This window comes from Gouania willdenowi, chromosome 8 (assembly GCF_900634775.1).
Source record: "Gouania willdenowi chromosome 8, fGouWil2.1, whole genome shotgun sequence".
NCBI classification, from domain to species: Eukaryota; Metazoa; Chordata; class Actinopteri; order Blenniiformes; family Gobiesocidae; genus Gouania; species Gouania willdenowi.
In genome coordinates, this window is record NC_041051.1 from 18,941,367 (window position 1) to 18,954,037 (window position 12,671).

General features: G+C 37.6%; 1 protein-coding gene across 4 annotated transcripts in view; it reads left to right on the top strand.

Annotated features, from left to right (window-relative positions):
- rhbdf1a (rhomboid 5 homolog 1a (Drosophila)) overlaps positions 1-12,671 on the top strand; it is a 51,179-nt gene that overhangs the window by 11,860 nt on the left and 26,648 nt on the right. The gene's annotated exons all lie outside the window — the stretch shown is intronic.

Below are 12,671 nucleotides of genomic sequence, written 5' to 3' on the forward strand. Positions count from 1 at the left end.
CTACTGTATTACAAACTGCTGAGTTATTTTGGCAGATGAAATACAGTAGCACGTGGCCTAGTTTGTGTGCCCACCTGAAACCTCACCCCACAGGGCAGCCAGGGGAGGTCATAAGGAAAGGATGAAATAATTGTCCAATGAAGAAACAGCCTGATGATCATCATCTGATTTGTCTCCATGTGCAGAAGCCTTCAGATGTGCATTTTTAGATCTTTGTGTGGCTGATACTGGGAGTAGGTTTGTCTGTCCAGGCTGGTCATTGTTGACCGTCTGGTATGTGAGTTCTTCAGAGCACTGCTGAGTGAGGGAGGGCACACGCATGAATCATGGAGTGGAATCTGTCTGTCTGTAGGTCTGGCCAAGTACACAGTCCTTTTTGTGCTCCTTCCATGCTCACTGGTCATATGATCAAACATTCATTCATGTTTGATCATATGCCCATTGTCACAGATCAAGATCTGTGACATTATCATTAATCAAGAATATCCATTTTAATCCAATGTCACGTTGAAGAGCACAGTAGGGCAATATATGAACATTTTTTAAAATAAAAACCAAAATGTCTAGTAGATGTTGTTGCTATGGGAACTAATTCTATGGGATTTTTTAATTTTTTAAATCAAGTAAAGACATAGTTTAGGCCTCATTAATCAATAAATCAAAAATCATTTGCCATCGCGAGGGCATCATCCTTAGCAGCGAGGCCCAGATTCCTTCTCCCCGGTCACTTTGTCCAGCTGATAAAATTGTTGCTTGAAGGTTTGTTTTAATCTCCACTGTAAACTCTCCCTTATAGACATTTTTCACGACAACCGGACATAGCGCCTCCTCGTGCTGAGTAACTTCCTGTTATTGCTCGTCTAAGGGAAATTGCTCAACTTGCCAGTTTTTTCGTTCGCTGATGCGGAGGCAATCGCAGCAGCGAATACCCAAACAAATAAACTTGATAAGGGGTATAAGTTCCTCCATGAATAATATATCCGCAGCTATCAAGATAAGAAAAGAAGTAGCTTACAGAACTAACCGCTATCTACAACATATTAAGTAATAACACTGTAATTAAGAAGCCTAATTTAGTCTGCTAAAATATTCGGAATGTTTAAAGAGAGACATGTTTTAGACTTTTAAGTTATATTTCAGTCAGATTTGGATTTTTCCAATAAAGCCCCATGAAAAACATTCTCCATTGTTATGCTGCAACCATAAATGTGTTGCGAAGTCAGAGTTTTTGGGGCAAACACAAGAACTCACAGTAAGAATGAAGTAAAAACACTTATGCATCCGTCTACGGCAGTGGTTCTCAAACTTTTTTGGTCCAAGTAAAGTATCCCCTTTTTCTGAATCCAAGTACCCCCTTTGTCCGACTCCAATATTTTGCTCAGAATTCGATGAAAAAACACCTATAGAGCATAATAATGAAATAAAAGAGTGATAATACACATTTTAAGGAATCTAATTGTAAATAAGTGGAATGAAAGTATTTAGTGCCTCCTGAATATTTCTATAGTTTTGATCATTTCCAGTCATACAAGACTGACATATTTTCATTTCATGTTCTAATCAAGATCATTTCATTCATCATTATTACAAGTATCATTTTTGATAAAAATAAACATTATAAAACCCCATATTTTTAATGCTTTCATTTGTTAATTTTCCACTTTCTCTCTTTCAAGTACCCCCTGTGATGCTATTACGTACCCCTTGGGGTACATACTGGTCTAGTGGATTCCACATCCAACAATGCAATACACAAATCTTTTCCGACTTTGTCAATAAACCAAGTGTTTAAATTGTGGATGAAAACAAACATTTGAGCGGCAATTTCAATCTTTAAACTTTTTTTTTTTAGCAAATGATCTCTATTTATTCATTTATGAGGCCTTCACCGTGTCTTTAGCTGATGAAAAAAATATTGTCCCCAGCTGCTTTAAGCAACCTCGATTCAAAAAAACCATTAGAATCATGAAATATTAATCAGCGTTATTGTTCTTTTTCTTTGTTTCTTTAGGATTTTGTGACCAACCTTCAGGTCCAGACTGACCGGTTGTTCTAAAAGCCTAATGTTTGTCATCATGTGGTAAATGCTCATTGCAAAATGACATGCCGGCCCACAAATATCCGTTTTGGTAGATATGATTAGATGCTCTCACAGCCTTTCGTTGGTCTAACAGCAGCTACAGATTTCCTGTATAAACATTACTGAAATTTGAATTCCTTCCTTCACCGAGCACTGTCTGTCTGGATGCTTCCTCTCTGCAGATGAAGCAACGTCAAAAACATTTCCATGTATTGCAGAGCATTTTTGCACAAATGTGATACAATTAAAGGGTATTTAACATTTCAGCTGGTGCATTTATTTTTTTTATCATAATTTATAATGTATTCATTATTTTATTATTTATTTTTATTGATTTATTTTAATTTATCACCAGTGAATCTTAGCAAATGTAAAAAAAGTCCATCAAATGCTTTAAATTTCTAAATTGAAATATCATAGAAATCTATAAAATAAGGTTAAAGCTATTGATAATGTCATTGAATTGAATTTATACATGCTAGTGTTAAAAGGCAGATTTTTTTTTTAACCACAGGGGACAACTCATTAATTACAGGAGCTTGAAATAACTAACGGACACTAAATGTAATAAAGATAAAATGCTGAAAACTTGACCTTATTAAATAAGAATACCTAAAATAATGGACATTTCTCAGATGCTAACATTTTAACTCTATGCGTTTGACATATTTCAGTCGTAGATTAAGGATTTAGTCATTTACGTTATTCATTCACTGTCGTCTTCACCAGCGTGTCTGTTTTGTGGAAAACTGGAACAGTTAGGTTTATTTTAAACATGCTAATTTGCAAATGTGGGGCATGGCAGCAGGTTAAACATCCTACCCAACTCGTTCTGCTGCTTCGTAGACAATAAGAAGCCATTACTGCAGAATACATATTGGTTACAAGTCTTGAAAAGGAAGCTCATTACAGACTTTGAGCTTGAAAGGATGTCTGGAATTTTAGATTGGAGAGAGACCACGGGCTGTGGTTCATTATGTCCTCACATTACGCGCTAAATGTGTCACTTCTTTGCTTTGATGTGAGTTTCAGGTTGTCATTTGTGAGTTGTTTTTTTTAAAAAATATTACTGGAAACTGTTCCTCGGGCTGTATTTGGAGAAATGGAAATTACGCAGGACTGTTTGCACATGCACCTTGTCAGATGAAAGAAACAGAGAGAGAAACAAAAAACCCAAAACAATCTGTCAATTGGAGAAAAATAAATGGAAAGGGACTTTTTTATTATTCCACAGTCCAGTGTTACTTCATGTCTAAGTGCTTCCATTTTTTTGCGGCCAACGGTCCCATGATACCTGGGTAAGTGCATGATGCAGCGACAGCCATGACGATGAAGTTGGCTGTGATGTAATACTGTAAAAGAGAAGTGGAGCTATTTCAGGTCCACCACTAAGCCTCTGAGGCCTCCATTTGCCAGCATACCACCCTGCCTTTCTCTCAGTCAGCACCTCATCCGTCATTAACAAGGCAGCCACAGAATTTACTAGAAACCCTTGGCACCTACCTTTGTGAAAAAGAACCGAAAAATACAAGCAACATTGTTTTGTTTTACAGTTTTTAATATTTATTAGGTTACTGGTGAAATCAAAACTTTTGGTTTAAGATTGGCAGCGGAGGATTTTGGCGTCATTTTAATGTGATGTCTGTAACTGGTTAACCGCAGTGCAAAGCTTGTTCTCAGGACTGTGGGAATGCATGTTTTGTAGAGCGTCTGTAGACGTGTTGCAGTGGCTCCTTGACCTTTGAACCTCCCTCGGTGAGCCAGAAGAGCTGTCAGAGGGCGTGTTTGCAGATAACCCAATAAATGCCGCAAGATAGAAACATAGATGACGAGGTATGTCACAATCGGAAAAGTTTCACAGGTGTAAAAATCCTCTCATATTTTTAGTCTTGGATCTCACGAGCTTCAGTTACTGCTGTGCAACTTGATAAGCAACCCCAGAGGAGCCAATGCAGATTAGTGTTGTTACTACAGGACTGCAGTTTTTCAAGGAACTTTTGGGAATCTGTTTACACAATGAGTGGGAGGAACTATGAAAAGGCAATCCAAGAGCTATATTTGATATAAAGCTTTAAAAAAACAAAAAAAACAAATCTTGGCTTTAGTTACTGATATTTTCCAAGACAAGACAAAACATGCAACGAATGGGATTTTTTTTTTTTTTTGTATATTACATGATTGCTTTTTTTGCTTGTTGACAAGTAGGGGTGGGAACGATACATGATACAGAGCTCAACGATTATCTCACGATAGGACGATACTGCGATTATCGATATATTGGTCAGAAATCAATCTACGATAATCTATGACATAAGAAAAAAAGAAGATTTAGTGAAAAAAATCAAATTTTCATTTTATATCTCTGAAAAACAATACATTGAAAAAGTGTCCTATTAACAATGACACTATTTTAGTGCAACATTTCTATAAATAAGTGTCAACATACCAATGTAAACGAATAAGTATCTCCCATAGTGCTTTCTGTAAACAAAAAACAGGGTCTTTCTTACCAGTGACACCATTATAGTGCAATATTTCAGTAAACAATATATTGGTTCCTTCAACAAACAGTGACAAAATTTCTGTGAAGACGTACCTGCACATTTTAGTGAAAAAGCAGAAAAGGTTTAAAAAAAAAAAAAAAAAAAAAAACGACAGCGCGAGCATATCGATAATTGATCGTGCAAAAAAATATTGCGATATATCGCTGTATCGAGATATCGTCACACTCCTATTGACAAGTACCATTATGTGGTCAATAGCAGAATTTGCCATTAAAGTGTCTTTGTGTACTAATAGAATTTGCGAGCTTGAAGGTCTCATCACGAGGTGGTGGTGCAATCTCTGACTCCAGATCTCCTTACGTTAAAGTGCTGTTAGGCAAACACCAAACCCTTACCTGATCAATGAAGAACTAACACTTCAAAGGGTGCCTGTATGGAATTTAACCTGCAAGCTCTATCTAAATATTATATACTAGAGGGGTCAATTAAAACAAAAACTATTTTTAGAGCAGCCAGGAGATAATTAAATGTCTCATTTCTTCAGATATGTTGCAGGTTAGGGTTAGGGAGCCACCGTAAAGCTGATGGCTGATGGTGGCTCCACTGAAGCGACCGCAATCACAATTCACTCAGGCACGGATTGTGTCACAACACCTCATTAGACTCTGTCTGAGGAAATGGCACCTTTAAATAACCCCTGGCTGCTCTAAAAGGCCTTTTAAAGAAAATAACCCAACAAAACCTCTACTGTATTATTTACTTTACCTTTTATTTGGAGCTCCATTAGCTTTGGCTAGAGCCATTGCCACTCTTCCTGGAGTCCACACCCAACACAACTCTCTTGTTAAGTAAATTACATAAAACACAACACACAACAAAGCAACACAAACAAAGACTGAAACAACATTCATATAGTAGCACCTAGTTCCAATTAACAGTAATGATTTAATAGTAAGATGTCAGGAATCTCAGTTTTGCTTTACCAATGCCGGTCAAAAAAGTAAATTTAATGTTAGAGTAAAATAAATAAAGCATGTTCGTTTTTTTTTTTTTTTAACTGCACACAGTTTTGCATAATGTTTACTTTTGCTCTGCTTATTTCAGACACAAGAAATACCCATACTGATATCCCAAGTGTGTTACAACAGCAATTAGAGTGATGTTTTAAATAGGACAACCCCCCCTCCCCAACCTCTGCTCCCTGCACTCTATCTTTGGCATAGTCAAACCCAGTGGCTGTGATTCCTTGTTGTGTCAGGCTGCCTTAGCTCAGGTTGTCTGTCCCTGAATGGAAATGCTCACACGTTATTACACATTGTTACTATAGATCTGGACAGCTTCAGAAGTCCTCCTAACATCCAGTAATATGCACCCAACTTAATCCAGCGCTTTTCCCAGAAATGAGGGTATGTTTAGGACTCCGGTGACTTTTATTGGCCTTTTTTTTTTCTTCAGAAGAGGTAGATCACACTCAGTGTGAATGATCCTTTCTTTGGAATGATACTGAACTGGTCAGGAATCGAAACCAGCGGCTGACCAGTAACTTTATTGAGTCAGAGATTTAGAGGGAAATTATGTGGCACTCGGCCAAGCACTTTGTACCAGATCCATATAACTTTCACCTTGCCTCTTTTGCTTCCTCTTACAAGTTTTTTGTTCCGTGTGCCAGCTGACAGAGCTTGTTACACTGCGGGCTAGGGAAAATGATGTAAAGCCTCTAGTTTATGGAGCACAGTTGATCACACCCCGCTCTTGTAAAGAAGTCCTGTTGGAAGCCCAATTTGTGGTGAAGTATATTCATCCAGAAAAGGACCAAAACTGAAACAGGAACTGAAATTTCAAGGGATTTATTTCCTGGAGCCCAATCCGTGTTTCTTTTTTCTGGTTCCACTTCTTTCGTTCTGCCTCACTCAGACTTTATGTCTCCTTACTAACGTCACGTTTCCTGCTGGTTGGTCCCTCCTATATGGGAATTTTTGTTGGGGTGCCCACCATTAATAGAGACTATTTTCAAGTATCTCTAAGTTTTTTTTCTGTGACCAGGTGGAAAAACTGACTTTACTGGCCTAGACTAAGGCTGTGTTTTTTTCAGTTGTATGGGAATTAAGAGGCACGACTTACTGGGACGAGAGAGTCCCAGTGGACCTGCCCCAGCCTTCCCATGTCTTCCTGTGCCTTTGTTGGGATTTTTCCACTAATCAGTCAGCCCAGCTGTCATCCTCCTTCCTGTCTTCAGTCTTTCTGTCCCTTCTCTGATTGAAGAAATGTGTGACAATGATTCATCTATGGTGTACCCTAGGGGTGTGTGCTGCCTGGCATCTGGCGATACGATTTGTATCCCGATACATAGATCACGATACGTTATATCTCAATATTGAAGTATAAGGCAATTATATTGATTTTTTTTCAACACCCCTAGTGTACATTCTTTAAATAAACTGGGAGGGGGTCCAATACTATACCTTTACACTAATCGATAACATTGTTTAATCTTGTAAACAAAGGATAAAAACCGGCATGTCGCCACTTCCTGGTGCAGGTCCTTACATGAACTGCAGGGGGCAGTACCACTCCCACCTGACTTTAAATGCTGGAAATTGGAAAATACAAGCAGGGAACAATGGTGGACAAAACTGTTGAAGAAGCCCGAAAGCTTCGACGTACAGTTTCTAAAGTGTGGGAAGGGAACATTTCAGCGATGATAAAACCGCAATTAGATGCAAACTGTGAGATACAACTGGCTTTTCATGGTAGCACTACAATGATGCATCAGCACCTTAAGCATTCCACGTTCTTCATTTCCAGCGGAAAGGTGAGATCACAAGTCACGTTGATATCTCAAGAATCTTTAATTTTTTTAATCACATGCAGATTTGTTCATTAGCCAACAAACTATGATTTAAATAGTTATTACGTTTGTTTTACACTTATCTGTCAGAAAACTACGGAAGAAGCTTGCTAAGTTAGCAAACGCTAGTTCAGTAACGTTTATGCATAATTTACATCACTAAACCTGCTTTGATATCCGGAGTTTCTGAGAGGATGTCTCAAAGTCCCGCCCTCAACAGCTCCACTTTCTCCCCCTGTCTCTACCAATCTACCAGAAGCCACACCTCTACTTTTCTGCATGCGCATCGCGGAACATAACAAGGTTGCATTGATTTAGGTCTATGAGTCAGGTAAGAGCCAAAATCAATCAATTTACCTGTCTGCTGTGGTGACGCGTGGCCTTGTTTTTGTGCACAGTTCCGCATTCACTTTGATTGACAGTCTCAAAAACAGGAAGTCGAAGCCTATTGGCTGGGTGCACTCAGCGATCTTTTCCATTTGTATAGAGGTCTATAGAAGGAGGGACTTATATATATTAATGTATATGAATAACCACCGGCAGTAGACCAGAGTAAAAGACTAGTTAGGTATTTTTCACATTTCAAAAGAATGATACATAAACAGATTTCTCAGAAACTCCAGATATCAGCTTTAAGATACCTTGTTTTCTGCTTATACTAGCATTAATTATATGAACATTAAAATGCTTTCATCTACTATCAATTGTGTAATTTCATATAATATTGATGAATGATTAGATTTTTCTTAGTAGGTAATCTTATAATTTGTATCAGGTATTTTATTGTTATAAACATATATAATCTTTAAATTGTGAACTAATTTACATCCTTTTTTAATACTGCTCCTAAGCTAAGGCCTTTGGATGAGTTTGTCATGAGGAAAGTTTCATTCACTCCCAAATAGCTTAAGTACTAACAGAGAGCATCCTGAATATGATAGTGCACAACTCTTTAGTTGGTTTAAAGTTCTTACCAGCATTACCTGTAAGGCAGGTTAGCAACATCTTTTGTTATTTTTTTACAAAGTGTTTCCGTTATGAGTAGTAGTAGGTATTTAATTTGTTATTTTCTATTGTGATCAACTATTATACGTCATTTCATTGTTCCTTTCTGTAAAATATGTTGTCAGAGTACAACAGGGTTACTTTCACAGGTGCTAAAAAACAAAAAAAATTATTGGGATTAGTCGACTAATCCAAAAAACAATGGCTATATTAGTCGACTACTAAAATAATTGTTAGTTGCAGCTCTACTTTACACAATGAGTAAAGGTTTCACATACATAATGTTTAATTTCTTTTACCTGTGATTTTTTTTATCAGGACTTAAAAGACTTGAGACTGCATCAGAAGCTGTTTCCATTACTTTTGGAAATGCACAAAATCTAAATAGTGCAACAGAAACTATTAATGAAAACACCTGAATTTCAAATAAAATAAAAAGAACTCAAATATTGCTTAAAAGTTTTTGCGCTTTCATAAGGAGGCCTTTCAGACGTTTTGGTATTGAAATGGCTTGCAAAAGCACTATGGTAACACTTTTTCCGCAATAACACGTCACAGAACTTGACATACTTGGTCACGTGACCTAACCTGGCAAAAGCCAGGTTGATGTGTAGCCCTCCCTCTAACTCAAGTTCTCCACATCGATCTGGGTCTGTGTCTTGCGAATCCTTTCGGAACCAGGGAGGGACATAAACAGAATGCTTGAAGCTGATTGGGCAAAGCGCCTGTCCACCATGATGTGTTTTAGCCAATCACACGGTAACAAATGATGATGTCGTCATCGGCATGCACCGCGGAGACGCCACTACAACAACAAGGCTTCGTTGGTGAAAACTATCTTTTGGGATAGTAATGCTGTGGTCAATATGTTGTTGAGTGACTTTTGCCATTTTTGCAACACGAGTATGCGAGTTAAGGGTCACGTTAACCATCCTCTTGCGTCGACATCTTTCTATTTTGATTCAGAGCTATGCTAATAACGGTAGCCCAGCCAGTTCCTCTCCCCGCAACTGCCTATGCACCAGTTTTGCTTTGGCACTAAACCACAACACTGCTTCGTGATTGGTTCTAATCGTTTCAGTTCGGTTTCGAAAGGCAAAGGCAGGAACAGCACACAATGGATTCTGGTGTTTGTGATTACCAGGAGAATCCATCTTGCTGGCAAGGTTACACATGACCGCTTCTCTCTTAGAAAACATGGAGCGGTACGTGTAGACAGGAGAGGAGATCATTAGCATTATACTTTAAAATGATCACTGCCACATTAGACAGCAAACACCAAAGGAATGTTATAAGGAGATTTTGAGAATCCGTATTCCTGCAGCAAAGTCTCGCACAATGAGATTTCATGGGAGTTACGAGGCTCCTGCCCAAAGCAACCTTCAATGGAAACACATTCGTAGCGCAATTATACTTTGTCGAAACTTTAGAAATATCGATTTTATTTTGCAAAAACTGTAATGGAAACCCAGCTAGAGTCACTTAATTGTGTTGGAACCGTTCAGATTTTTAAGCAGTAATCATTGGAAGGGGTTGATTGAGCTTTTCCTTCTACCTGCACCAGCAGATACTCTAACCTGTGTTCAAGTATTTGTCAGTTTCATTACTTTGCTCTTTAGCATCACCACCTGTCAACCAAACTGTATTAGCAGTGCTCTGCGTCTCCAGCTTTTCATTAATCAACAGGTGTGTAGCAGAGGAAATTGATTCAGATCTGGGAGATTTATTTCAGCAGCAGACGCACAGACCAAAATTGATTTCCTGCTTCCTATACAAAGAGAAGGCTTTGAGATGAAAAAGTTCTTGGTGTGTTGTCAACTTATTCAGAGTGAGTTGTGTCACTGAGTCTGATTTGGTGTTGAAGGATTAGACATGTGAGATCTCCAGACTGGTCATGTCTTTCAAGGAGAAACTTTTTGGCAATACCTGTAAAGTTCTGTATATACTGTAACTGTATGATGTGAAATGAGAATGGTTGTAATAAAACACTATAAACTTTACTGCAAGATTTAAAAACTCCAAAATACAGAACCAATGAATAAATATTGTTTGAATAATGTTAGAAAGACTATATAATTTAAAAAATGAAGTGAAACATTGTGGATACCTTATTGCCCATTTTTATTGCAGGCATATATGCCTGTCTGTGTAGTTTGTATGTTCTCCCCTACACATACACGCACTGCATGTTAGCCAAATATGGCAGCACAGACAGTTCATTGTTTAAAGTGCTCATGACACCAAAAATGCAATACATTTAAAAAAGAATAAAACAATTGTTATACTGTTGTCGTACACCAGTAAACAACCATGAAAAACAAGTGACATTAAGTCGTGATTCAGAATGCCTCCAAGCAAAAATTTTGAACCACAGGCATCTTGACTGTTACGTCACAGCGAGAGAACTTGCCCACAAACACTCATCAAAGCACAGCCATGGAGTAAAGTGAAAAATAAATATTTCCTGACATTTCATGCTCAGATGCCAGTGAATCTGACCATGATTTGGAGATAGATTAGCCCACTGTCAAAATTGCAAATAAAGTTTTTTGCACTCAGGTTGTAGGAGAAGGCATACTGAAAAATACTTAAAAGCATGATTAGAGTTTATATTAAAGGCTAGCTGAAGCCGACTACCATGACTCACAGTACACATCATGTAACACCTGTTTATGACTACCGTCTTAGATCGGTGGTGTGATGAATTTGGTGCCCAACAGTGTTGGCTTTGTGTAAATAGGAAACTCCATTTACAGAGGTTTTCCTCCTTTGTCGAAATATTGCTTTATTTACTTTACTAAGAAAAACTGTAATGGAAACACAGCTAGTAACAAGGAATCTTTGAGTGTGTCCTATGAACAGTGACACTATTTTAGTGCAACATTTCTGTAAATAAGTGTCAACTAGGGATGTAACGATTCGTTCAACTCCCGATACGATTCGATTCACGATACTGGGTTCATGATACGATTCTCTCACGATTTATTTTACAAAATGGGACTGTAGAAAAATGATGACTGAAAAATATTCCTTTATTTTTTGGGGGGAAAAAACTATAAAAATCTATACTGTTTTCCTTTTATTTTTTATTGTCAAAAGAATCCCTTTATAAACTATTCAAAACAATGCAGTTTAACTAAAAATAAATCTTGAATGAAATAAATAAAGGAATAATACAAATGAAGAAGAAGCCTATTAATTTAAATTCTGGTTCTATAGTAAACAATGCAAAACTGCATAATAGTTCTTTTTAAAAGTGCAACTGAAAATGTATTTTGTGCCTTAACAATTGGACTTTTTTTTATATCACCATATTTAGGTCAGATATTTGTTTGGACCAGTAGAGGGCGCTGGTAACCCAGTGGTCGGTTGGCATGCTATGCTAGCAGACAGAGCTAATAGAAAAACGTGACTTTTACAGATATTCACGTAATATTACAGATATTTTTTGGTGCTAAAGGGGTAAGGAATCATTTATGAACATGTTTAAAAGTAGAAGGGGGCCAGAAAGCAAGTATTAGCAGATTCCGCCCGCCGTCAACACTTCTGAATAAAAAAAGTACTGCGATTCAATTTTCACAGTATCGATGTGAATCGTGATACCTATGAATCGATTTTTAACTGCTTTATGATTAATCGTTACATCCCTAGTGTCAACATACCAATGTAAATGAATACGTATCTCCAATAGTGCTTTCTGTAAACAAAAAATAGGGTCTTTCTTACCAGTGACACCAGTATAGTGCCATATTCCAGTAAACAATATATTGGTTCCTGATTTCTGTGAAGACGTAACTGCACATTATAGTGAAAAAGTAGAAAATGTTTTGAAAAAAAAAAACAATACTTAGCGGGAGCATATCGATAAACGATCGTGCGGAAAAATATCGCCGTATTGAGATATTGTCACACTCCTAATCGATAGTGGTTTTTTTAAATTTTTTTATTTTGTGCTTCCACATTGTGTGTGTTTTTTTTTAAAGAGCAGCTTTTAAAGCCAGTACTTAAGTTTTGTCAGTTCTGCTTTTGCCTTTGGAAAAGAGGCTCATTTATTATGACTTTGGCAAGCTTTTTGTCATTTCTTGGCTTTACTTTGCATGAATTCATGCTAATGCATCTAATCCCTATTGTCTCGCTGCTGCAAGCCACACTTCATCTGCTCCCTTCAATAGGTACGTCAGCTTTGATGTCACACTGCTCTAAGATCTCACTATCTGTCCACTCTCTGCAGGAG